The sequence below is a fragment of the Lontra canadensis genome, unplaced genomic scaffold, assembly GCF_010015895.1.
Source record: "Lontra canadensis isolate GAN:19392208 unplaced genomic scaffold, GSC_riverotter_1.0 scaffold86, whole genome shotgun sequence".
NCBI classification, from domain to species: domain Eukaryota; kingdom Metazoa; phylum Chordata; class Mammalia; order Carnivora; family Mustelidae; genus Lontra; species Lontra canadensis.
This window is the reverse complement of record NW_022631080.1, coordinates 290649-315640: the sequence shown is the minus strand read 5'-3', so window position 1 is coordinate 315640 and position 24992 is coordinate 290649.

The window sequence follows — 24992 nt, the reverse complement described above, 5'->3', positions numbered from 1 at the left end:
CTCCAGGCCTACAATGCTACATCACATGACTCTAAGACCTGCATTATTGCGAGCACAGGAAAACAGCACAAGAGACCAGAGACACATCACAGCACAGGCCCTGGGTATGCCCTGTGCCACACCATGAAGGGGAACTCCATCCTTTCGTCCTCAGAGATAGGCACTCTGCTCCCTCCCAGCCACACAGCAATCCTCTCGAAACTGCACAGAGGCTGCCAATGACAGCAGTCTCCCTCCTAGTTCCATGTGCCAAGAATGCATTCCAAGTAGACAAAAGATTGGCATAAGGTGAAGTAAATCAAAATAGTAAGATTTTGCAGGATGGCTGGAAAAACGAAACAGACCTAAGTAAATAACTGATCGTAAACACTGGCAGGGATGATTTAGATGTCAGTCTGATTTCTACGTGTTATAAATAATATCAATTCTTAGTATTTTGGCAGAAAATAATGCAAATGATATCACATAATTTGTCAGTTCTCTATGACAGCAGTAGAGTTAGGAGAACTCTGTGATCAGTGTGCACAAGAAAAAAACATATGTGTGTTTGGGGACATAGAGCATATATATACTCAATTCTTCAATACGGAAGGGCAAAATAACAAACAACTGTAGTAAATGATAATAATGAGCCAGAAACTGTTAAGAAAAATTCACCATTATAAATCAGCCACAGTTCGACATGTAAGATATTTATAGTTTGGAACTACATGGCAAAAATATAATAATATCAAAATAGCTCCTGTTTCTTGAGCACTTATTGAACACCAGATGCTATGCAAAGTGATTTTCATACATTATCTCATTTAATTATTTTTTTTAACTTTTTAAAAGATTTTATTTATTTATTTATTTATTTGAGAGAGAGAGACAGAGACAGAGACAGAGAGAGAGAGAGCATGAGTGGATAGAGGGGCAGAGGGAGAGAAAGAAGCAGGCTTCCTATGGAAGAGGGACCCCAACACGGGCCTCAGTCCCAAGACCCTGGATCAAAACCTGAGTCGAAGGCAGAGGCTTAACCCACTGAGCCACCCAGGCACCCCTATCTCATTTAATTCTTCAAAGAGATAGTGTATTATTCCATATGACAGATGATACTACAGTTCTTACAGAATTTTTTCCCTTCTCTTTCATACAATTTGCTATAACTTATAATTACACATTTATTTCCTTGGGTATTTGATTGATGTCAAACATGCAATTACAATGTATGCTTCTTGAGTACAGCAACTATCACTGTTTTGCTAAGCTTTCCTTAGCAAAGTGCTCAGCCCATAGCAATAAATATTTGTTAACTAAAGGAATGAATCTCAGAGAGGTAAGAAACTTGCCCAGGGTCACTCAACTTTGGGAAATGCTGCTTTAGGACCTGTTAACTTTTGGATATACTGCATATACTGAATTGGTTTTAAATACATGAAAATATGGAGCTGAGACAGCCATCTTGAAACCATAAAAAGTCAGAAGTGATATCAGCAACATGGCTGAATAAGAGGTCCCTCATTCATATCCCCATTTTAACAACAATCTGGAATTTATTCATGGGCAAAAGTGCCTTTGAGGGGTTGCCTCTTTGTTTTTTTGACTGTTTCCTTTGCTGTGCAGAAGCTTTCGATCTTGATGAAGTCCCAAAAGTTCATCTTCGCTTTTGTTTCCTTTGCCTTTGGAGACATATCTTGAAAGAATTTGCTGTGGCTGATATTGAAGAGGTTACTGCCTATGTTCTCCTCTAGGATTCTGATGGATTCCTGTCTCACATTGAGATCTTTTATCCATTTTGAGTTTATCTTTGTGTACAGTATAAGAGAATGGTCGAGTTTCATTCTTCTGCATACAGCTGTCCAGTTTTCCCAGCGCCATTTATTGAAGAGACTGTCTTTTCCACTGTATATTTTTTCCTGTTTTGTCAAAGATTATTTGACCATAGAGTTGAGGGTCCATATCTGGGATCTCTACTCTGTTCCACTGGTCTATGACCCTGCCATTGCACTACTGGGTATTTACCCCAAAGATACAGATGTAGTGAAAAGAAGGGCCATCTGTACCCCAATGTTTATAGCAGCAATGGCCACGGTCGCCAAACTGTGGAAAGAACCAAGATGCCCTTCAATGGACGAATGGATAAGGAAGATGTGGTCCATATACACTATGGAGTATTATGCCTCCATCAGAAAGGATGAATACCCAACTTTTGTAGCAACATGGACAGGACTGGAAGAGATTATGCTGAGTGAAATAAATCAAGCAGAGAAAGTCAATTATCATATGGTTTCACTTATTTGTGGAGCATAACAAATAGCATGGAGGACAAGGGGAGATGGAGAGAAGGGAGTTGAGGGAAATTGGAAGGGGAGGTGAACCATGAGAGACTATGGACTCTGAAAAACAATCTGAGGGTTTTGAAGGGGTGGGGGTGGGAGGTTGGGGGATCCAGGTGGTGGGTATTGGAGAGGACACAGATTGCATGGAGCACTGTGTGTGGTGCAAAAATAATGAATACTGTTATGCTGAAAAAATAAAAAATTGAAAAAAAAAAGTGCCTTTGAGGGAGCTATGTGATTGAGCACTGTAAGCCAAGGGACTTGGAAAAAGTATCACCCATCCCTGCATCAGGTAATGAGAAGACAAATCTTGGTCTCAGCTGTGGACCCTGCAGTGGCCCATAAACTTGTTCCAGTCCCTTTTGGCCATGGTCCAGAAGCCCTTGGAGAACATAGTCTTAGATAATTACCCATGTCCAAGAGAAACTTTGTACAAGTCCAGGTTTCCAGCAGACAAGTTGCAACACACCACTGGAGAAAAAAATTATGAGTTTGGATACACTGGAGAGAGTAAGAAGAACAGCTGGACTTTACCTGTGTCACCCCTTTCCCAGGTTGCACAGCTCAGTGTCAAGGAAACCATCCCGGTCCATGATTCCTCCCATGGGGAGTACGTGAATGAGTACCCATCTTCCCCAACTGTGAAGAATGCTGCCGAAGAGATCTGTTTTTCTCTCTTACCCCATCTAGAGTACCGAACTGTGAGCTGCATGACTGAGGGGTGGGAAGAGGCTGGGGGCAGCAGGCAGGACACCTGGAGGGCATTAAAAGATGCAGATCCTAATAACTGCACCCGGGACTCCATGTGCAGCTCAGAGCACGTCATCACCCACAGATTCCTGCAATGGGCCCTGTGCTTCATGCCTCATGCACATGCACCCCCACCCTGTGACAGGTTCCCTCTGCATGCTGTTGATCAGCTAAAGCAAGCTTTGGCAGATGGCTAGCGAGCATGTGTAGAAAGCCCACCTAAATCTGTGGACAGGAAGAGACCACAAGCTTGAGCTTTAGCTCTTCCCTTGGGGAGGCAAAAGGAAGGCTATCACCACACAGGCCTGGTACTTTGCAAGATCAACAGAGGCATCCAAGCTTAAGAATTCTGCCAAGAGAGGGAGCAGAAACACTGAGCAGGTATATCCATAGAAGGTTTGGAAAGCCTCAGAATCCCTACCAGCGCTGACAGAAGGTATTTATCTCCCAAAGACAGGCTAGTAGACTAGCAGACTGGTCTCCTAGTACAGACTAGAGGAGGTGATGGTTACCTCAAATGGGGAGACAGTGACACAAGACTTCATGAGCATGAAAAATCAGGGAAACATGACACCACCAAAGGACCACAATAATCTTCCAGTAACCAACCCCAAAGACATGGAGATCTGTGCTTTATCTGATAAAGAATCAAAAACAATTAATAAAATGGCATTGGTAAATCTGTACTTATCAATAATTGCTCTAAAGGTAAATGAATCAAATTATTCAATGAAAGGTATAGAGTGGCTGGATGGATTTAAAAAAAGACACAACTATAAACTACCTACAAGAGACTCACTTCAGCTTAAAGGATACACATGGGCTCAAAGTAAAGGAATGGAAAAAGATATCCCATGCAAGTGGAAACCAAAGGAGAGCAGAGGTAGCAGTAGTTACATGAAACAAAATAGACTTTAAGCTAAAAATGGTAACAAGAGACAAAGAAAGTCATATTATAATGATAAAGGAGTCAATTCATCAAGAGGATATAATAAGCATAAGTATATATGAACCCAACATCAGGGCACCTAAATATATTAAGCAAATACAAACAGATCTACATGGAGAAATAGACAACAATACAATAATAGTAGGAGACTTCAATACCCCAATTTCAACAATGAATATATCATCCAGACAGAAAATCAATAAACTTTGCAACTGAACTATACTTTAGACCAAATAGACCTAAAACACATATACAGAATATTCCATCCCATAGCAGCAGAGCACACATTCTTCTCAAGTGCACATGGAACATTCTCCAAGATACATCATAGGTTAGACCATAGAACAAGTCTTAGCAAATTTAAGATTAAAATAATACCAAGCATCTTTTCTGAACACAATGGTATGAAACTAGAAATCAATAAGAAGACGAAAACTGAAAAATTTACAAATCTGGAGATATTAAACAACATAGTCCTGACCAAACAATGAGTCAAAGAAGAAGTCAAAAGGGAAATTTAAAAAAATCTTGAAACAAATGAAAATGGAAGTACAAGATACCAAAACTCATGGGATACAACAAAAGCAGTTCTAGGAGGGAATTTTATAGGGATATCTGGATGGCTCAGTCCAGTTGGAGCATGCAACTCTTGATCTTGGGTTTGGAAGTTTGAGCCCCATTTTGGGTGTAGAGATTACTTAAAAATAAAATATCTTTTAAAAAGTAAGAGGGAATTTCATAGTGATAAATGTCTATCTTAAGAGATAACAAAGATCTCAAATAAACAACATAAGTACACTTCAAGAAACAGAGAAAAGAGCAAACTAAGCCCAAAGTTAGTAGAAGGAAGGAAATAACAAAGATCAGAGCAGAAATAAATGAAATAGAGACCAGAGAGACAATAGAGAAGATCAACTAGACTAAGAAAAAAAGAGAGAAGATACAAATAAAAAACATTGAGTGAAAAAAGATATAACAACTGATACCACAGAAATACATAAGGCTCATAAGAGACTCTTTGCATAATTACATGCCACCTGAGTAGATAACCAAGAAGAAATTGATAATTCCTAGAAACATACAACTTACCAAGACTGAATCATGAAGAAATAGAAAACCTAAACAGAGCAATAATGAGGAAGCAAATTAAACCAATAACCAAAAATCTCACAATAGAGAAAAGCCCAGGATCAACTGGATTTTCTGGAGAATTATACCAAACATTCAAAGAAGAGTGAATGCTGGGACACCTGGGTGGCTCAACCAGTTAAGCCTCTGCCTTCTGCTCAGGTAATGATCACAGAGCCTGGGATCAAGTCCCACTTGGGGCTCATTGCTCAGTGGGGAACCTGCTTCTTCCTCTGCCTGCTGCTCCCCTTCCTTGTGCTCCCTCTCTCAGACAAATAGATAAATAAAATCTTAAAAAAAAAGAGTTAATGCCAATCCATCTCAAGCTCTTCCAAAAAACTGAACAGGAATTTACATCCCCAAAAACTACAAGACAAAACTACAGACCAATACGTGATAAATATAAATGCAAAAAAAAGCAAAATATTAGGAAACCAAATTCAACAGCACATTAAAAGGATCACTGACTGTGACCAAGTGCATCCCTGGGATGCAAGGATGGTTCAACGTATGCAAACCAATCTACATGATACACCACATAAATAAAGTGAAAGTTAAAAATCAACTATACTGGAACTAAAATAAAAACTTAATAAACAAGAAAAAGAAAAGAAAAAAATCACATCACCATCTCAATATATGCAGAAAAGGCATTTAATGAAACACAAGTCCTTTTATGATAAGAATACTTAACAAATTAGGTACAGAAGGAAGTAGCTCAACATAGTAAAGACAGCCCACAGCTAACAACACACTTAATGGTGAAAGACTGAAAACTCTTTCTAAAGTCAGGAATAACATAAGGGTGCTCACTCTTACCTCTCCTCAATACACTACTGGCAGCCCTAGCCAGAAAGATCAAGCAAGAAGAAATAAAAGGCAACAAAAAAATTAATAAATAAAAGGCACCCAAATCAGAAAGAAAGAAGTAAAAATGTCTCTGTTTACAAATGATATAATCGAATATATAGAAAATCCTGAAGACTCTACCCCCACCCCCGCAAAAAAAAAAAAAAAAAAAACCTGTTAGAACTAATAAACAAATGCAGTAAACTTGAAGGATACAAAATCAACATACAGAAATCAGTTACACTTCAATATATGAACAGCATAATATCTGTAAAAGAAATAACACAATCTCATTCATAATAGCATCAATGACAATAAAAATACTTGGGAATAAATAAAAAGGAGGTAAAGATTTGTACTCGGAAAACTAAGACTTTGTTGAAAGAAATTGGAGAAGAAACAAAAGGAAAAATATTCTGTGTTCATGCACTGAAAAAATTAATATCATTAAAATGTCCATATTACCCAGAAACATCTATAGCTTCAATGCTGTATCTATCAAAATTGCACTACCATTTTTCACAGAAATAGAAAAAGCAATTCTAAAATTCATATGCAACTCCAAAAGACCCTGGATAGCCAAAGGAATCCCAAGAAAGAAAAATAAAGTTACAGGCATCACACTTCCTTATTTAAAACTATATTACAAAACTATAATTATCAAAACAATATGGTACTATTGGGGGGCCTGGGTGGCTCATTAAGCATCTGCCTTTGGCTCAGGTCATGATCCCAGGGTCCTGGGATCGAGCCCCACATTAGGCTCCCTGCTCAGCGGGGACCCTGCTTCTCCCCCTCCTCCTTGTGTTCCCTCTCCTGCTGTCTCTCTCTCCATTATACAAATAGATAAAATCTTTAAAAAGAAACAATATGGTATTGGCACAAAAATAGACACAAAGACCAATGAAACAGAATCAAGAGCCCAAAAATCAACCCAAGTATAAATGGTCAATTAATATTTGAAAAGGGAACCAAGAGGGAGGAGTCAAGATGGCGAAGAAGTAGCAGGCTGAGACTACTTCAGGTAGCAGGAGATCAGCTAGATAGCTTATCTAAACATTGCAAACACCTACAAATCCAACGGGAGATCGAAGAGAAGAAGAACAGCAATTCTAGAAACAGAAAATCAACCACTTTCTGAAAGGTAGGACTGGCAGAGAAGTGAATCCAAAGCGACGGGAAGATAGACTGTGGGGGGAGGGGCCGGCTCCCGGCAAGCGGCGGAGCAACGGAGCACAAAATCAGGACTTTTAAAAGTCTGTTCTGCTGAGGGACATCACTCCAGAGGCTAAACCGGGGTGAAACCCACATGGGGTCAGCGTGGCCCCAGGTCCCGCAGGGTCACAGAAGGATCGGGGGTGTCTGAGTGTCGCAGAGCTTGCAGGTATTAGAAAGGGGAAACCGGCTACAGAGACAGAGCCGAGGAGTGAGCTCTCAGCTCGGGGTTACCTTGAACTGGTTGCAGGCTCGGTCAGCTCGGAGCGCGGCCAGAGGCCAGGAAGACGGGAGCAATTGGGCGCGGTTCTCTGAGGGCGCACTGAGGAGTGGGGCCCCGGGCTCTCGGCTCCTCCGGGCCGGAGACTGGGAGGCCGCCATCTTCATTCCCGTCCTCCGGACTCTACGGAAAGCGCTCAGGGAACAAAAGCTCCCAAAAGCAAACCCGAGCGGATTACTCAGCCCGACCCCTAGTAAGGGCAGTGCAATTCCGCCTGGGGCAAAGACACTTGAGAATCAATACAACAGGCCCCTCCCCTAGAAGATCAACAAGAAATCCAGCCAGGACCAAGTTCACCTACCAAGGAGTGCAGGTTCAATACCAAGGAGAGCAGCGGAATTCCAGAGGAGGAGAAAGCAAAGCACGGAACTCATGGCTTTCTCCCCATAATTCTTTAGTCTTGCAGTTAATTTAATTTTATTTTCCAATTTTTTTTCTTCTGCTGCTAATTTTTTTTAATTTTATCCTTTTCTTTTTTAACGTTTTTAAACTAGTTTATCTAATATATATATATATTTTCTTTTTTCTATTTTTTCTTTATTTGTTTTCTTTTTTTAATTGTTGCTTTTTTTTTTCTGAACCTCTTTTTATCCCCTTTCTCCCCCCCACGATTTGGGGTCTCTTCTGATTTGGTTAAAGCATATTTTCCAGGGGTCTTTGCCACCCTTTTAATATTTTACTTGTTCCTTCATATACTCTTATCTGGACAAAATGACAAGGCAGAAAAATTCACCACAAAAAAAAGAACAAGAGGCAGTACCAAAGGCTAGGGAACTAATCAATACAGACATTGGTAATATGTCAGATCTAGAGTTCAGAATGACAATTCTCAAGGATCTAGCCGGGCTCGAAAAAGGCATGGAAGATATTAGAGAAACCCTCTCGGGAGATATAAAAGCCCTTTCTGGAGAAATAAAAGAACTAAATCTAACCAAGTTGAAATCAAAAAAGATATTAATGAGGTACAATAAAAAATGGAGGCTCTCACTGCTAGGATAAATGAGGCAGAAGAAAGAATTAGCGATATAGAAGACCAAATGACAGAGAATAAAGAAGCTGAGCAAAACAGGGACAAACAGCTACTGGACCACGAGGGGAGAATTCGAGAGATAAGTGACACCATAAGATAAAACAACATTAGAATAATTGGGATTCCAGAAGAAGAAGAAAGAGAGAGGGGAGCAGAAGGTATATTGGAGAGAGTTATTGGAGAGAATTTCCCTAATATGGCAAAGGGAACAAGCATCAAAATCCAGGAGGTGCAGAGAACCCCCGTCAAAATCAACAAGAATAGGTCCACACCCTGTCACCTAATAGTAAAATTTACAAGTCTTAGTGACAAAGAGAAATCCCGAAAGCAGCCCGGAAAAAGAAGTCTGTAACATACAATGGTAAAAATATTAGATTGGCAACAGACTTATCCACAGAGACTTGGCAGGCCAGAAAGAGCTGGCATGATATATTCAGAGCACTAAATGAGAAAAACATGCAGCCAAGAATACTATATCCAGCTAGGCTATCATTGAAAATAGAAGGAGAGATAAAAAGCTTCCAGGACAAACAAAAACTGAAAGAATTTGCAAACACCAAACCAGCTCTATAGGAAATATTGAAAGGGGTCCTCTAAGCAAAGAGAGACCCTAAAAGTAGTAGATCAGAAAGGAACGGAGACAATATACAGTAACAATTACCTGACAGGCAAGACAATGGCACTAAATTCATATCTCTCAAGAGTTACCCTGAATGTTAATGGGCTAAATGCCCCAATCAAAAGACACAGGGTATCAGAATGGATAAAAAAACAAGACCCATCTATATGTTACCTACAAGAAACTCATTTTAGACCTGAAGACACCTCCAGATTTAAAGTGAGGGGGTGGAAAAGAATTTACCATGCTAATGGACATCAGAAGAAAGCAGGAGTGGCAATCCTTATATCAGATCAATTAGATTTTAAGCCAAAGACTATAATAAGAGATGAGGAAGGACACTATATCATACTCAAAGGGTCTGTCCAACAAGAAGATCTAAAAATTTTAAATATCTATGCCCCTAATGTGGGAGCAGCCAACTATATAAACCAATTAATAACAAAATCAAAGAAACACATCAACAATAATACAATAATGGTAGGGGACTTTAACACTCCCCTCACTGAAATGGACAGATCATTCAAGCAAAAGATCAACAAGGAAATAAAGGCCTTAAAAGACACACTGGACCAGATGGACATCACAGATATATTCAGAACATTTCATCCCGAAGCAACAAAGTACACATTCTTCTCTAGTGCACGTGGAACATTCTCCAGAATAGATCACATCCTGGGTCACAAATCAGGTCTCAATCGGTATCAAACGATTGGGATCATTCCCTGCATATTTTCAGACCACAATGCTCTGAAGCTAGAACTCAATCACAAGAGGAAATTTGGAAAGAACCCAAATACATGGAGACTAAACAGCATCCTTCTAAAGAATGAAGGGGTCAACCAGGAAATTAAAGAAGAATTGAAAAAATTCATGGAAACAAATTATAATGAAAACACAACAGTTCAAAATCTGTGGGACACAGCAAAGGCAGTCCTGAGAGGAAAATATATAGTGGTACAAGTCTTTCTCAAGAAACAAGAAAGGTCTCAAGTACACATCCTAACCCTACACCTAAAGGAACTGGAGAAAGAACAAGAAGGAAACCCTAAGCCCAGCAGGAGAAGAGAAACCATAAAGATCAGAGCAGAAATCAATGAAATAGAAACTAAAAAAACAATAGAACAAATCAATGAAACTAGGAGCTGGTTCTTCGAAAGAATTAATAAGATTGATAAACCCCTAGCCAGACTTATCCAAAAGAAAAGAGAAAGGACCCAAATAAATAAAATCATGAATGAAAGAGGAGAGATCACAACTAACACCAAAGAAATACAGACAATTATAAGAACATACTATGAGCAACTCTACACCAACAAATTTCACAATCTGGAAGAAATGGATGCATTCCTAGAGACATATAAACTACCAAAACTGAACCAGGAAGAAATAGAAAACCTGAACAGACCCATAACCAGTAAGGAGATTGAAACAGTCATCAAAAATCTCCATACAAACTAAAGCACAGGGCCAGACGGCTTCCCAGGGGAATTCTACCAAACATTTAAAGAAGAACTAATTCCTATTCTCCTGAAACTGTTCCAAAAAATAGAAATGGAAGGAAAACTTCCAAACTCATTTTATGAGGCCAGTATCACCTTGATACCAAAACCAGACAAGGATCCCATCAAAAAAGAGAACTACAGACCAATATCCCTGATGAACACAGATGCAAAAATTCTCACCAAAATACTAGCCAATAGGATTCAACAGTACATTAAAAGGATTATTCACCACGACCAAGTGGGATTTATTCCAGGGCTGCAAGGTTGGATCAACATCCACAAATCAATCAATGTGATACAACACATTAATAAAAGAAAGAACAAGAACCATATGATACTCTCAATAGATGCTGAAAAAGCATTTGACAAAGTACAGCATCCCTTCCTGATCAAAACTCTTCAAAGTGTAGGGATAGAGGGCACATACCTCAATATTATCAAAGCCACCTATGAAAAACCCACCGCAAATCTAATTCTCAATGGGGAAAACAGAGTTTGTCCGCTAAGTTCAGAAACACGGCAGGGATGTCCATTATCACCACTGCTATTCAACATAGTACTAGAAGTCCTAACCTCAGCAATCAGACAACAAAAAGAAATTAAAAGCATCCAAATCGGCAAGGAAGAAGTCAAACTATCACTCTTTGCAGATGATATGATACTATATGTGGAAAACCCAAAAGGCTGCACTCCAAAACTTCTAGAACTTGTACAGGAATTTAGTAAAGTGTCAGGATATAAAATCAATGCACAGAAATCACTTGCATTTCTGTACACCAACAATAAGACAGAAGAAAGAGAAATTAAGGAGTCAATCCCATTTACAATTGCACCCAAAACCATAAGATACCTAGGAATAAACCTAACCAAAGAGGCTACGAATCTATACTCCGAAAACTATAAAGTACTCATGAAAGAAATTGAGGAAGACACAAAGAAATGGAAAAATGTTCCATGCGCATGGATTGGAGGAACAAATATTATGAAAATGTCTATGCTACCTAAAGCAATCTACACATTTAATGCAATCCCTATCAAAATCCCACCCATTTTTTTCAAAGAAATGGAACAAATAATTCAAAAATTTATATGGAACCAGAAAAGACCTCGAATAGCCAAAGGAATATTGAAAAAGAAAGCCAAAGTTGGTGGCATCACAATTCCGGACTTCAAGCTCTATTACAAAGCTGTCATCATCAAGACAGTATGGTACTGGCACAAAAACAGACACATAGATCAATGGAACAGAATAGAGAGCCCTGAAATAGACCCTCAACTCTATGGTCAACTAATCTTCGACAAAGCAGGAAAGAATGTCCAATGGAAAAAAGACAGTCTCTTCAATAAATGGTGCTAGGAAAATTGGACAGCCAAATGCAGAAAAATGAAATTGGACCATTTCCTTACACCACACATGAAAATAGACTCAAAATGGATGAAGGACCTCAGTGTGAGAAAGGAATCCATAAAAATCCTTTAGGAGAACACAGGCAGCAACCTCTTTGACCTCAGCTGCAGCAACTTCTTCCTAGGAACATCACCAAAGGCAAGGGAAGCAAGGGCAAAAATGAGCTATTGGGATTTCATGAAGATCAAATGCTTTGCACAGCAAAGGAAACAGCTAACAAAACCAAAAGACAACTGACAGAATGGGAGAAGATATTTGCAAACAACATATCAGATAAAGGGCTAGTGTCCAAAATCTATAAAGAACTAAGCAAACTCAACACCCAAAGAACAAATAATCCAATCAAGAAATGGGCAGAGGACATAAACAGACATTTCTGCAAAGAAGACATCCAGATGGCCAACAGACACATGAAAAAGTGCTCCACATCACTCGGCATCAGGGAAATACAAATCAAAACTGCAATGAGATATCACCTCACACCAGTCAGAATGGCTAAAATTAACAAGTCAGGAAATGACAGATGCTGGCGAGGATGCGGAGAAAGGGGAACCCTCCTACACTGTTGGTGGGAATGCAAGCTGGTGCAGCCACTCTGGAAAATAGCATGGAGGTTCCTCAAAAAGTTGAAAATAGAACTACCCTATGACCCAGCAATTGCACTATTTACCCTAAAGATACAAACGTAGTGATCCGAAGGGGCACGTGCACCCAAATGTTTATAGTAGCAATGTCTACAATAGCCAAACTATGGAAAGAACCTAGATGTCCATCAACAGATGAATAGATAAAGAAGATGTGGTATATATACACAATGGAATACTATGCAGCCATCAAAAGAAATGAAATCTTGCCATTTGCGATGATGTGGATGGAACTAGAGGGTATCATGCTTAGTGAAAAAAGTCAATCGGAGAAAGACAACTATCATATGATCTCCCTGATATGAGGAAGTAGAGATGCAACATGGGGGGTTTGGGGGGTAGGAAAAGAATAAGTGAAACAAGATGGGATAGGGAGGGAGACAAACCATAAGTGATTCTTAATCTCACAAAACAAACTGAAGGTTGCTGGGGGGAGGGGGGTTGGGAGAGGGGGGTGGAGTTATGCTCATTGGGGATGGTATGTGCTATGGTGAGTGCTGTGAAGTGTATAAGCCTGGCGATTCACAGACCTGTACCCCTGGGGATAAAAATATATGTTTATAAAAAATAAAATTAAGAAAAAAATTTTAAAAACTAAAAAGTTTTGAGAAATAAAATAAAATAAATTAAAAGTAGAATTACCATATGATCTAGCAGTCGCTCTTTTGGGTATATATCCTAAGGAAATAAAACCAGGGTTTCAAAGAGAGATGTGCACTCCCATGTTCACTGCATCATTATTTATGATAGCTAAGATATATAAACAACCTAATTGTCCTTCTATGGATTAATGGATAAAGAAGATGTCATATACAATGGGTTATTATTTGGGCGAGAGATGGAAGCAAATTCCACCATCTGCAACAACATAGATGGCTCTTCAGGGCATTATGCTAACTGAAATTAGTCAAAGAATAGACTGTATGTGATCACTTACATGCGAAGTCTGAAAAAGTCATCCTCATAAAAGCAGAGAGTGGAATAGTGGTTCACCAGGGGCTGGGTTGGGGCGAGGTTGGTGGAGATGCCAGTCAAGGGCTCCAACTTTCAATTATAAGATGAATAAGTTCCGAGAATCTAATGTACAGCACGATGACTATAGTTAACAATATTATATTGTATTATATATTATATATTTAGAAGTTGCTGAGAATAACTTTAATGTTCTCACTACATAAAGGAAATGATAATTATGTGGGGTGGACTAACCCTGCTGTGGTAATCATTTCATAATATACAAGTCTATCAAATCATCATGTTGTACGCCTTAAACTTACACAATTCTGTATGTCAATTATATCTCAATAAAGCTAGAATAAAAACTGTAAGGGGTCAAACAGAAGGAAAAGCTCAAATGACTGTAGAGTTGCTGGCTCCAAAGTCCTTGAATTCCTGGAAAAATGCAAGCAATGCCTAAGTTCAGACTTCCTGTTCCGAGAAAAAAAAAAGAGAGCCCTGTTTCTATGGAAGCTGTCATAAGGCAAATTTTATGCTACTTGCAGCTTAAAGTACTCATTATGGACTCCCCTGTCCCCCTGAGAACCACAGTTGTTCAGCTGCTCGCATGGAGAGTTTTGAACAACTCACCACAGAGGTCCTATGTTGTCGGGAAAATAGTCTATTTCACAGGGCAGTTGAGGAACTCGAGGGCTCTTGGCTCTTTGCACTTCTAAGAATGGGCAGCAGAGAGGGAGGAAGGCAGGGACAGAGATAGTTTAGAACAAAGTTTCAGACTCAGCTCTAAAGACTGTGAGACTCGGGACTCCCAGATCTATTCTAAAATCTCTTAATATGACATTAGGTTGACAAAGTGTTTACTCAACGCAGAAGCCCTGAGGAGTACGGAGAAAAAGCAAACCGAGGGAGGTAAACATGAGGGGATGCAGAATATATCTGGAAATGAGGAACTGACTTTCAGGTTGACTGGCTTGACTGGCTTGGGTGAGCCCATGAGGACTGATGTCACAACGTAGGTCAGCAGTAGGAAGGGGAGCAAGTGGTTAGCCAGGCGAGTAGGCTTCCCAGGGCACGTGAGACCTGGGAACCTTCCTACTTATCTGTCCATGTGAGGCATAGCTCCATGCATATGCTCATGGCCTGAAGGACAGTCACAGATTTTCAGAGAGATCTGGGACCAAAAAAGTGGTGGCCGCACCCTCCTGATTCCATCAACCTGATGAACTTCAGAATGCAGGTGGACAGTCATTTCAGCCACACGGTGATGCTGCGCAGACATTTCCTAACACCTGGACCCAACAGCAGTCACCAATGGGTGCAACTCTTTGGTGCACATGATTTTGGATTCCAACCGGCTACAGTACTTGTGTCATTGAACTTCGAATTTGCATCCGTGAAGTGATAAACTTGTTACCAGACACTGGTTGGGATTTCTCCTACCTCCCGTATTAACCAGAACTGGGGGTGTTCAGGGACCCTGCTCTGTGTGTATGGTTGACAGAGTGCTGATTCCATCCCACCAGCAGAGCCCACAAGGACTCAGAGAGCCAGGGGTTGAGAAAGACTTCATAAAAGCAATCTCTTATTTTCCAGGTGAATAAACAGGCCCAAATGGTTACAAAGCTAATTTGAGTGGAAACCAACAATATGCCACTACAATGTCATGCTTGTATCCCAGTGTACCCCTCCTGGGAGGGAGGTCCCTATACAGTGTTTTCTAAAACACCCTTTATACAGTAGACATGAACAGACATGTCTCCACAGAAGACATCCAGGTGGCCAACAGGCACATGAAAAGGTGCACAACATCACCCATCATCAGGGACACACAAATCACAACTACAGTGAGATATCACCTCACACCTGCCGGAATGGCTAAAAATTAACAGCACAGGAAATAAACATTTGTGAGGATGGGGAGAAAAGGGAACCCTCGTGCACTGTTGGTGGGAATGCAAACCGGTGCAGCCACGGTGGAGAACAGTATGGAGGTTCCTCAAAAAGTTAAAAATAGAGCTACCCTATGATCCAGCAATCGCACTGCTGGGTATTTACCCAAAGAATACAAAAGCACTAGTTTGAAGGGATATATGCACCCCTATTTTTACTGTACCTTCACTTAAAATAGCCACGTTATGGAAGCAGCCCAAGTGTCCATCAAGAGAGGAATGGACAAAGAAGATGTGAGGGGTGTGTGTGTGTGCGCGCGCACGCGTGCATGTGGGTGTAATGGAATATTACTCAGCCATCAAAAAGAATTAAAATTTTTGCTATTTGCAACCACATGGATGGAGCTAGAGAGTATTATGCTAAGCGAAATAAACCAGTCAGACAAAGACTAATACCATGTGATTTCATTCATACATGGAATTTAAGAAACAAAACAAATGAACAAAGGGGGAAAAAAGAGACATAACAAAAAACAGACTCCTAACTCTAGAAAACAACAGATGACTACCAGAGGGGAGGTGGGGGGGGCGGGGATAGGTGAAACAGGTGAATAGTATTAAGGAGGGCACTTATCATGATGCGCACTGAGTAATAAATATATGGAAGTGCTGAGTCATTATATTGTACACCTGAAACTAATATAACACTGTAGATCAATTATGTTGGAATTAAAATAAAATTTTAAAAAATAGGGTACCTGAGTGGCTCAGGCAGTTAAGCATCTGCCTTCGGCTTGGTCATGATCTTGAGGTCCTGGGATCGAGCTTCAAGTTGGGCTCCCTCAGCGGGGAGTCTGCCTCTCCCTTTGCTGCTCCCCTGCTCTTGTGCTCTCTTTCTCTCTCCTGGTTAAATAAATTAAATATTTTTAAGAAATTAAAAAAATAAGTAATTAAACTAAAGGCCCCTTATAGGGTTGCACCAACCAATAGTTATAGGAAGCTTTAGTGCCATATGGGATTGTCAGTATGTGACACACATGTGCAAGGGACCCCCTTGGGAGGCAACAATGACTGAAATGAGTCAGTTAGCTGGAAGAAGGTGGGTTGACAATGCAGTCATTTGGAAAACCATTTAATTTAATTTCAGTTGCTGCCAACTTCAGATAAGAAGCATATACACAATCACGTAAGCCAGGAGTAGCACTTAATACTTTTTCCAAGTATTTAAATATTACCACTTCTTGGTGATTCCCTCTGCATATTTGTTGGAAAACAAATAAAATGAAACATATTACTGGGATATTAAGCTACATTTTGTTGTACGGAATTTAAATAAATTTTATATTTCAGTCTGCCAATTATGTTATTTCTTCCTAATTTCTGAATATGATTAATTAAAACAGTAATGGGTCTACAATCAAAGTTTATATTAATATTTGGATTATTAAAGTACTGAGAGAAAATGATTTCCCACAAAACACATTTTTACTTAGCTAATTAAATAATTTCCCATTTTACACTAGGAGAAGAAAAGAGAGGTAGAAAATAACTTTGAGGTTTCTAATGTGAGCAACTCAGAGGATGAATTCACATAATTAGAAACATACTAATAGCTGTGGGGGAATGTTTGCAAAAAGAACTGTAATAGTTTCCTCTCTCTCTACATGCCCTTGACACTGACTCTTGACTTGCCCATGTGACTTGCTTTGGTTAATGGAACAATAGAAGATGTGACGTAAGCGAAGACTTGAAAAGCACTTGAGCACTGAGCACTCTCAGGAGCTCTATAATCACAACGGTGCGAGTGAGCCCAGGCTAGCCCGCTGAATAATGAAGGACACACAGCCAAGTCATCCCCTGCCTCACTTGACATAGAGTCAACAACCAGACACATGAACAAACCCATCGGGGATGAGCCAACCGCAGCCTAGGTTACCTAGACCAGAAAAATAGCCAGGCAAGTACGAAGAAATTATAAATATTTCGCTTTTTAAAAAATGTCTCATGGGGCCACCTGAGTGCCTCAGTCAGTGAAGTGTCTGCCTTTTCTCAGGTCATGATCTAAGGGTCCTAGGATGGAGCCCTGCATGGGGCTACCTGCTCGGCAGGGAGCCTGCTTCTCCCTCTCCCTCTGTCTGCTGCTCCCCCTGCTTGTTCTCTCTCTCTCCCTCTCTCTTTCTAAGATACAAATAATCCTAAAAAAATCTTTTTAAAAATCTTAAAAATAAACAAATAAATATGTCTCTTAAGCTTTTAACATTCTTTTAAATGTTATAAAAAGTAGCGTCTTTAAACATTGCATTTATAGAGAGAGAAAAAGAAGATTAAACAATGTATAGCTGGGTTTCTTTATTCCATTCACAGTAAAATTTATTGGAAGAATTGTGTACGCTCATTATGTCCACTTCCTTTCTCCTAAATATCCTTAATCTTTCAGTGGATTTCTGTCTGTTCCACTCTCTCGAAATTGCTTCAAGAATGCCAAACTCCCCTGACCTACCACGCTTGCCCTTTTCAGTCTCCTTGCTGACTCTGCCTCTTCTTCCCAGTCTCTGAAGGTTGAGCCCCTGGGTCTTCTTTTCTATCTTACACCACTTCCCTGCGTAACTCACCCTGTGCCACAGCTCTCGATGCCATCTGTTCCACTCAGGACTCCCACACTTGGACCCCCAGCCCTGCCCCATCTTCAGAACGCCTGGCTTCAGGAGCCAACTACCTACCTGACTTCCACCTGGGTATCAAGCTAACGTGTCCAAAATTGGACTCTCAATGTCCCGCCCCGGACACCCAACCTTCCCTTGCCACGGCTTTCCTAGTAGCAGTTATTAGCATCTCCATCATTCAGACCGAACCAAAGGATAGACGCTGCCCTTGATTCTTTCCTTTCTCTCTCCCTTTAGGCAATCTGTGTTGGTTCTAAGCCCAAACATACCAAAGGTGCATCCCCTTTTCTCCACCTCCTACTTTAAGATATTAGTTCAAAACACCGCCGTTCCTTTTCTGAGCTACCACAGTAGGCTACTGAGGAACTCCCGTTTTCATCCCTTCTCTACCCTAGTATGTTCTCCAGACAGCTATCAAAATGGTGAATTAAAAACATCCAACAAGGGGAACCTGGGTGGCTCAGTGGGTTAAGCCTCTGACTTCGGCTCCCGTCATGATCTCAGGTAGGAGAAATTTGAGAATAAAAAAGAGTCTTTCAGGGGTGCCTGGGTGGTTCAGTGGGTTTCGCCTCTGCCTTCGGCTCAGGTCATGATCCCAGGGTCCTGGGATGGAGCCCCGTATCGGGCTCTCCGCTCAGCAGGGAGCCTGCTTCCCTTCCTCTCTCTGCCTGCCTCTCTGCCTACTTGTGATCTGTCAAATAAATAAATAAAATCTTAAAAAAAATCTACTGTAAAAAAATGACTAAAAAAAAAATGTGCTGTAGGGTATATGCCAGGTCCCTGAATGGTACAGTTATTGGTCCCAGAATTGGCCCTAAGACACAGAGCACTAAAATGGGATTCTTCGATAGGATGGATCACAAAATTGAGGAATAAGTAGAGAACTTCCTGGAGAACGTTGGTAATCCCTGGGGATTCAGTGACATCGCAATAATTCAAATGATCACACAGTAGAGGTGAAGGGCAAGGTTCTGTGAGAGCAAATGGTTCTGCGTGGAGTTTGATCACCAAGCAGGGAGAGTAATGATAAAGATTGTGGGATCAGCTGCTGTTTCTAATCACCCCACATTTAAACTGGGTAATGGAGGTCAGTTAAGAACGGAGCCACTTACAAAGGTGGGGGCAGGGTTCAAAGAAGGGATGGTGTCATTCTCCAGGGCTAGCAACAACATGAGGGAGCAGAGGGAAGAAAAAATGACTAGAACCAGGACAGACTAGCTGGCTCTATGGAAAGGACCACTAGAAAGAATTTATGGCCTTTGATAGAAGGATATGGCAACTCACAGTCCAGCAGAAGAGTAGAAAATATCCTGTCCTTACTCTTCTCCCAACTTCCAGTCTCCTGTTAATGCTTCCATCAACCACACCCACAGCCCCAGAGCCCAGAGGCCTGATATGACCAGAAGCACAGGGGCTCTGGTCTCTCCCCCACCCCACCCCCGACTCACAAGTACTACAGTGGGAGGGATGCCACATGGCCTCCCTAGCAGCTCTTCAGCAAGGCTAGGTGTCAGAGCCCTGAATGGCAGAGAGTTGAACCCTCCCTATGGTGAACTCTGACCAATGAAAGATAGGAAACGAGAGGGGCACCAGGGGGGCTCAGTGGGTTAAGCCTTTGCCTTTGGCTCAGGTCATGATCTCAGGGTCCTGGGATCGAGCCCCCATCGGGCTCTCTGCTCAGCGGGGAGCCTGCTTCCCCCTCTCTCTCTGCCTTCCTCTCTGTCTACTTGTGATCTCTGTCAAATAAATAAATAAAATCTTAAAAAAAAAAAAAACCAGGAGGCGGGAGGAAGTCGGCAGACACCTTCCTCTTCCTTTTTCCTTCCAAAAGATGGGTTCCCAGGAGCAGTGGCCAGCAAAGGACAAGTCACATGACCGAACAGTTAGCTGCTTTTTTTTCTCTTGAAGGTCTGGCTGGCTTGTTAATGAATCACCAAGCATTTGCTTTCCCTGCTGCTTTGCCTTGCTTTCCCTTTTCCCTCATTGTTGCTGCCCTGGAATTGGACCTCTCAATTAGGGGGACATACCATCCAGGTTTGCCTAGGACTGATGGGGTTTCCAGGATGGGGGAGGATCAGTGTTCAAACCTGGACAGTCACGGGCAAACCCCACTCTCGAAAAGCACTAGGCTTTAAGCACTGTTGTCTGAAGAATCCTAGGAAAAACGACTGGGCCCAGTGGGAGCAGACCCCCGGAGTGGATCTTAAGTCTAGGTGGAAGAGAGCCTAAGGTCACCCAAGCACTCTCTTGTGATGCAGAGTTTAACTCCTGGCAGGGACACCTGGGACCGGTCTTGGTTCTTGAAGCTTTGGGCAGACAGCCATGATGGCCTGACATACCGCAGACAGGCTGGGACTGCCTGACAAAGCACAGAGAAGAGGTCACAAGGTGAGGGAGGGAGAATGTGGCAATGGATTAATATACGTAACTGGAGAGCTGCCATCCCTGACTTTTCTCTGGAGGGACCACAGGACCCTCCTTCTATTAAAAGAATAAGGAATTCACTGGAGAGAAGGGCCACGCTTGCTTTGAGAAATCCGGCATAGCCATCCTCTGTATACCAACCTTGAAAATACGAGATGCTGTCACGAAACCCCAGGCTTCCTAATATTAAAGGAGATGCTGAAGCTAGCCCTGGCCCTCACAAGCGCAGAGCACCAACAGGAGACCAGGGAACTCGGGGGGGGGGGGGGGGGGGGGGGTTATTCACTCAGCACCTCCCTTTGGGGTCGCCACAAGCTAGCAGCAACTCCACCGAAGGTCCAGGCTCCTGGAAGCCAGCGCTCTCCACACAGCCTTTCTGCCTCCAGGTCCACTTTCTCCTCCCTTCCCCTGTTAGTCCTCGGAAGCCCTTGTTACTAGCTCCAGGAAACGACGCTGTGACTGAGGGCTTCCCAACACCTCTCTCTACTGTGTAAATAACCCCTTTCCTTAAATTGATTAACTTGACTATACCATCTGTTTCCTGCCGCGACCCCATATATGCTTAGAACACATTTGGAAATGTTTCCCAGAAACCTTGGAGAGAGGAACCAGGTGGCTAGGGAAAAGAAACGGGAGGAAAATTTTCCAGGGTATACTTTGAATTTAGAACCACATAAACGCATCCCTTATTTAAAAGAGCTTTCCATACTAAGGTACGCCTTTTTAAAAAATTCTATTATTGGGGTGCCTGAGTGGCTCAGTTGTTAAGTGTAAGCCTTCGGCTCAGGTCACAATCCCAGGGTCCTGGGATGGAGCACTGGCGTTGGGCTCGCTGCTCAGCAGGGAGCCTGCTTCTCCCTCTCCCACTCCCCCTGCTTGTGTTCCCTCTCTTGCTGTGTCTCTCTCTGTCAAACAAATAAAATCTTTTTTAAAAAAATTTATTTATGTATTTATTTAAAGTAAGCTCTACGCTTAACACGAGGCTTGAACTCATTACCCCAAGATCAAGAGTCACGCGCTCTGCTGACTGAGCCAGCCAGTCACTCCTCATGTACACCTGGTATACTTTTAATAGCTTTTAATAGCAAGGTTAAGTCTGTAAAAGACAGAGGGGAGGCAATGTGGCTTTGATATCATAAATGACACAGGATTTCCAGTTCTAGAAATTGATTCTCAAAAAAGAAGTGAAGGTACAAAACTCATGTACATTACAGCCTTTCCCTATATAAAAGAACATTTGCCAACAATGTAATGCCCAACAATAGGGGCGTTTGGAAAGAAACATATGACAAACATCTCCGTAGCCATCAAAGACCGTGCTTATAGAAATATTTTGAAGAACACGGGAGAATGTCATGATAGACAGTTATAGGGCAGAAATAGAATACAAATGAGTGTGTATAATTTTGTAAAATGTTTGTGTGTATTATCTCTCTTTTACCAATGAAGGCACCTAGGCAGAGAATATTTAATACTTGAATGTGTTCAAGGTCACGGAACTTACAAATTGGGTGCTATGAGTAACAGAATATCCAACTTAAAGAACGGAAGCAAGAGAACTATTGACTTTTCTCACCAAGAGATCTGAGGGTGGCCAAAACTAGGGTTAGTCTGGCTGCTCAGTTATATCATTAAAGACCCATATTCCTTCTCTCATTACACTCTGTCACCCTCAGTGTGTGAGCTTTTTGTCCTCAGGCTTTTCACCTTAGGTCACAAAATGACTGCTGTAGTTCCAAACGTCACACCACCGCAGGCAAGGACCAAAGCAGGAAAGCCTTCGGAGCCAGGCTCTTGGGATGGGTTAGCCCTTTGCGATGGCTTGCATCCATGATACAATCCAGGGTTTTTCCAAATCTATCTGCACTGCACAATGCGCTGCCTTATCATAACTGGACTGTCCTTGCTTAAGTGACTTGAAACAAACCCAGAAATAAAGTCAAACTTCTAATGGCTTCTCTTCATCTGTAGAATGAGTAGGTTGGATGAGATCATCTCTGAGGTCTCTTCCAGCTCTGCCGGGCTCTGATGTGAAAAAAGCCTGGCAGAAAACCCACCAAATTATTAACCGTAGTTAATTTGGGATAGTGAGATTATGGAGCATTTTCATTTTCTTCTTTACACTTTTTCTTCTTGCCCAAATTTTCTGTAATGAGTATGTGTTATTTATGTAATGAGGAAGTACATCATTTTTAAAATATCATAAAAGTTCTGAACTAGAAAACTGTTGTAAACTAACTTTATAAATGTAACATATGGGGGCGCCTGGGTGGCTCAGTGGGTTAAGCCGCTGCCTTCGGCTCAGGTCATGATCTCAGGGTCCTGGGATCGAGTCCCGCATCGGGCTCTCTGCTCAGCAGGAAGCCTGCTTCCCTCTCTCTCTCTCTCTCTCTGCCTGCCTCTCTGTCTACTTGTGATCTCTCTCTGTCAAATCAATAAATAAAATCTTTAAAAAAAAAATAAATGTAACATATGGGTTTTTTAAAGTTTGTCTGCCAGCAGTTCAGCCTGTTTCTATAGGCCATATTCCCATACTTTGACCACCCCACTGTACAGCTATAAATGGCATCTATAGTCACGGGCATCCTTGTAAACTAGTGCACACAGGGAAGGGCAAGTGGTAAGCAAGTGATTTCTTCTCCTGTGAGCTTGATTGCTCTGAACAATGGAAATTCCTCCAAGAAAAGGCACAGAATATGTGGGTAAACTCATGATGCATTTAAATACCTGCAAAACTTACAAATCACAGGATGGTGAAAGTAATCACATCTGGATTTATTTACAAGACACTCAGAACTGCATACCAATCTTTGTACTTTGTTTCTCATGGAAACTGAGTTGTCTTTCAACAAATTCCAAAGGTCTTTGGGTCTAATGCACCTCACAAATTCCTTACCATTCATGAGACACGGACCTGTTTAAAAACAAAACAAAACAAGAAGGTGAGCTAGTGTTTTTATTGGTAACAAACACTGTCAATTGAAATTCCTATAGTGACAGACTCACTTCATTCATGTTTGAGAAAACATCTACCAAATACCCACAACCAGCAACACTGTAGTATGTCTCTATTAATCGCATTTTTTAAAATTAAGTAGTCTCCATGCTATTAAAAAGATATTTGTTCAAGGGTTGAAATTTAACAAAATTAACCATTTTTATTGCATATTCAAGGACACTGTAAGTGAAATTGCCTTTTTTGGGGGCAACTATGTGGATGTAAAGACTATAATGACTATTAGTACAGTTTGCTGTCAGCATCTTTATTTGTGTTAAGAAGTCAGCAGTTTTGCCCACATTTGCTTTTGCACCATGAATGCATTTACAACACAGAGAAAAATGCAAATAAAGTCTTGGTATTATTATTTTGACCTCATAGATACCCTGAAAGTATCCTGGGGACTCCCAGGGGTCCGCAGACCACACTTTGAGAAACCACTGCTCTCGACCATGGGCGGGTAAAATTCAATTTTAAAAAATAACGAAATGAAGAAGGGAAATAAAACCAGGACAAAAATAAATTATATTTGTGAATCAAAAAAGTAATAAAATTAGATTCTCATCCCTTTAATAAGTATATTCTATATTCTCAGTGTTCTCTGTAAGTTAAGTCTTGGGTAATAATAAATGAAAAGATAATTTGGATTCTTATACACTTTTTCTAAAATAATTTTTTTTCTTACTGAGCAACATTCTATCACCCTACTGAATTTTCAAACAATTATTATGCTAGTTTGTTACATTATTCTCCCTATCCCAGCCCCACTCCACCCTGAGTTTCTTAAGATTAGAGACTATATCTTATCCATAACTGAAACTAACAGGTGGCACGTAGTAAGTGTTCCATAGATGTTTATTTTACTGAATGAATATATTTATCAATCAAGAAAGTATGAGTTTTTAAAATTAAAACTGTAGGGGTACCTGGCTGGCGCAGTTGGTAGAACATGTAACTCTTTATCTCAGGGTTGTAAATTTGAGCTCCCCATTGGGGGTAGAGATTATTTATAACTAAAATCCTTAAAATATAATTAAAACTGTATGCAAGCTAGTTGAAATGAGAAGCTAACATAATTTTTTTTGGATGCAGACACAAAAACTTACCTCCAATGAGTTCCTAAAGTATTGCCAATTAAAGAGAATTTTGCCCAACATAACTTGTAGTCCTACTTCATTTTTCTCTATTCTTATTTCTTTTTAAAAAGATTTTATTTATTCATTTGAGACAGAGATACAGGAAGAGAGAGAGAGCCAGCGAGAGAGCAGGAGCAGTTGGGAGAGGCAGAGGGAGAAGCAGACTCCCCGCTGAGCAGGGAGCCCAACATGGGGCTTGATCCCAGGACCTGGAGATCATGACCTGA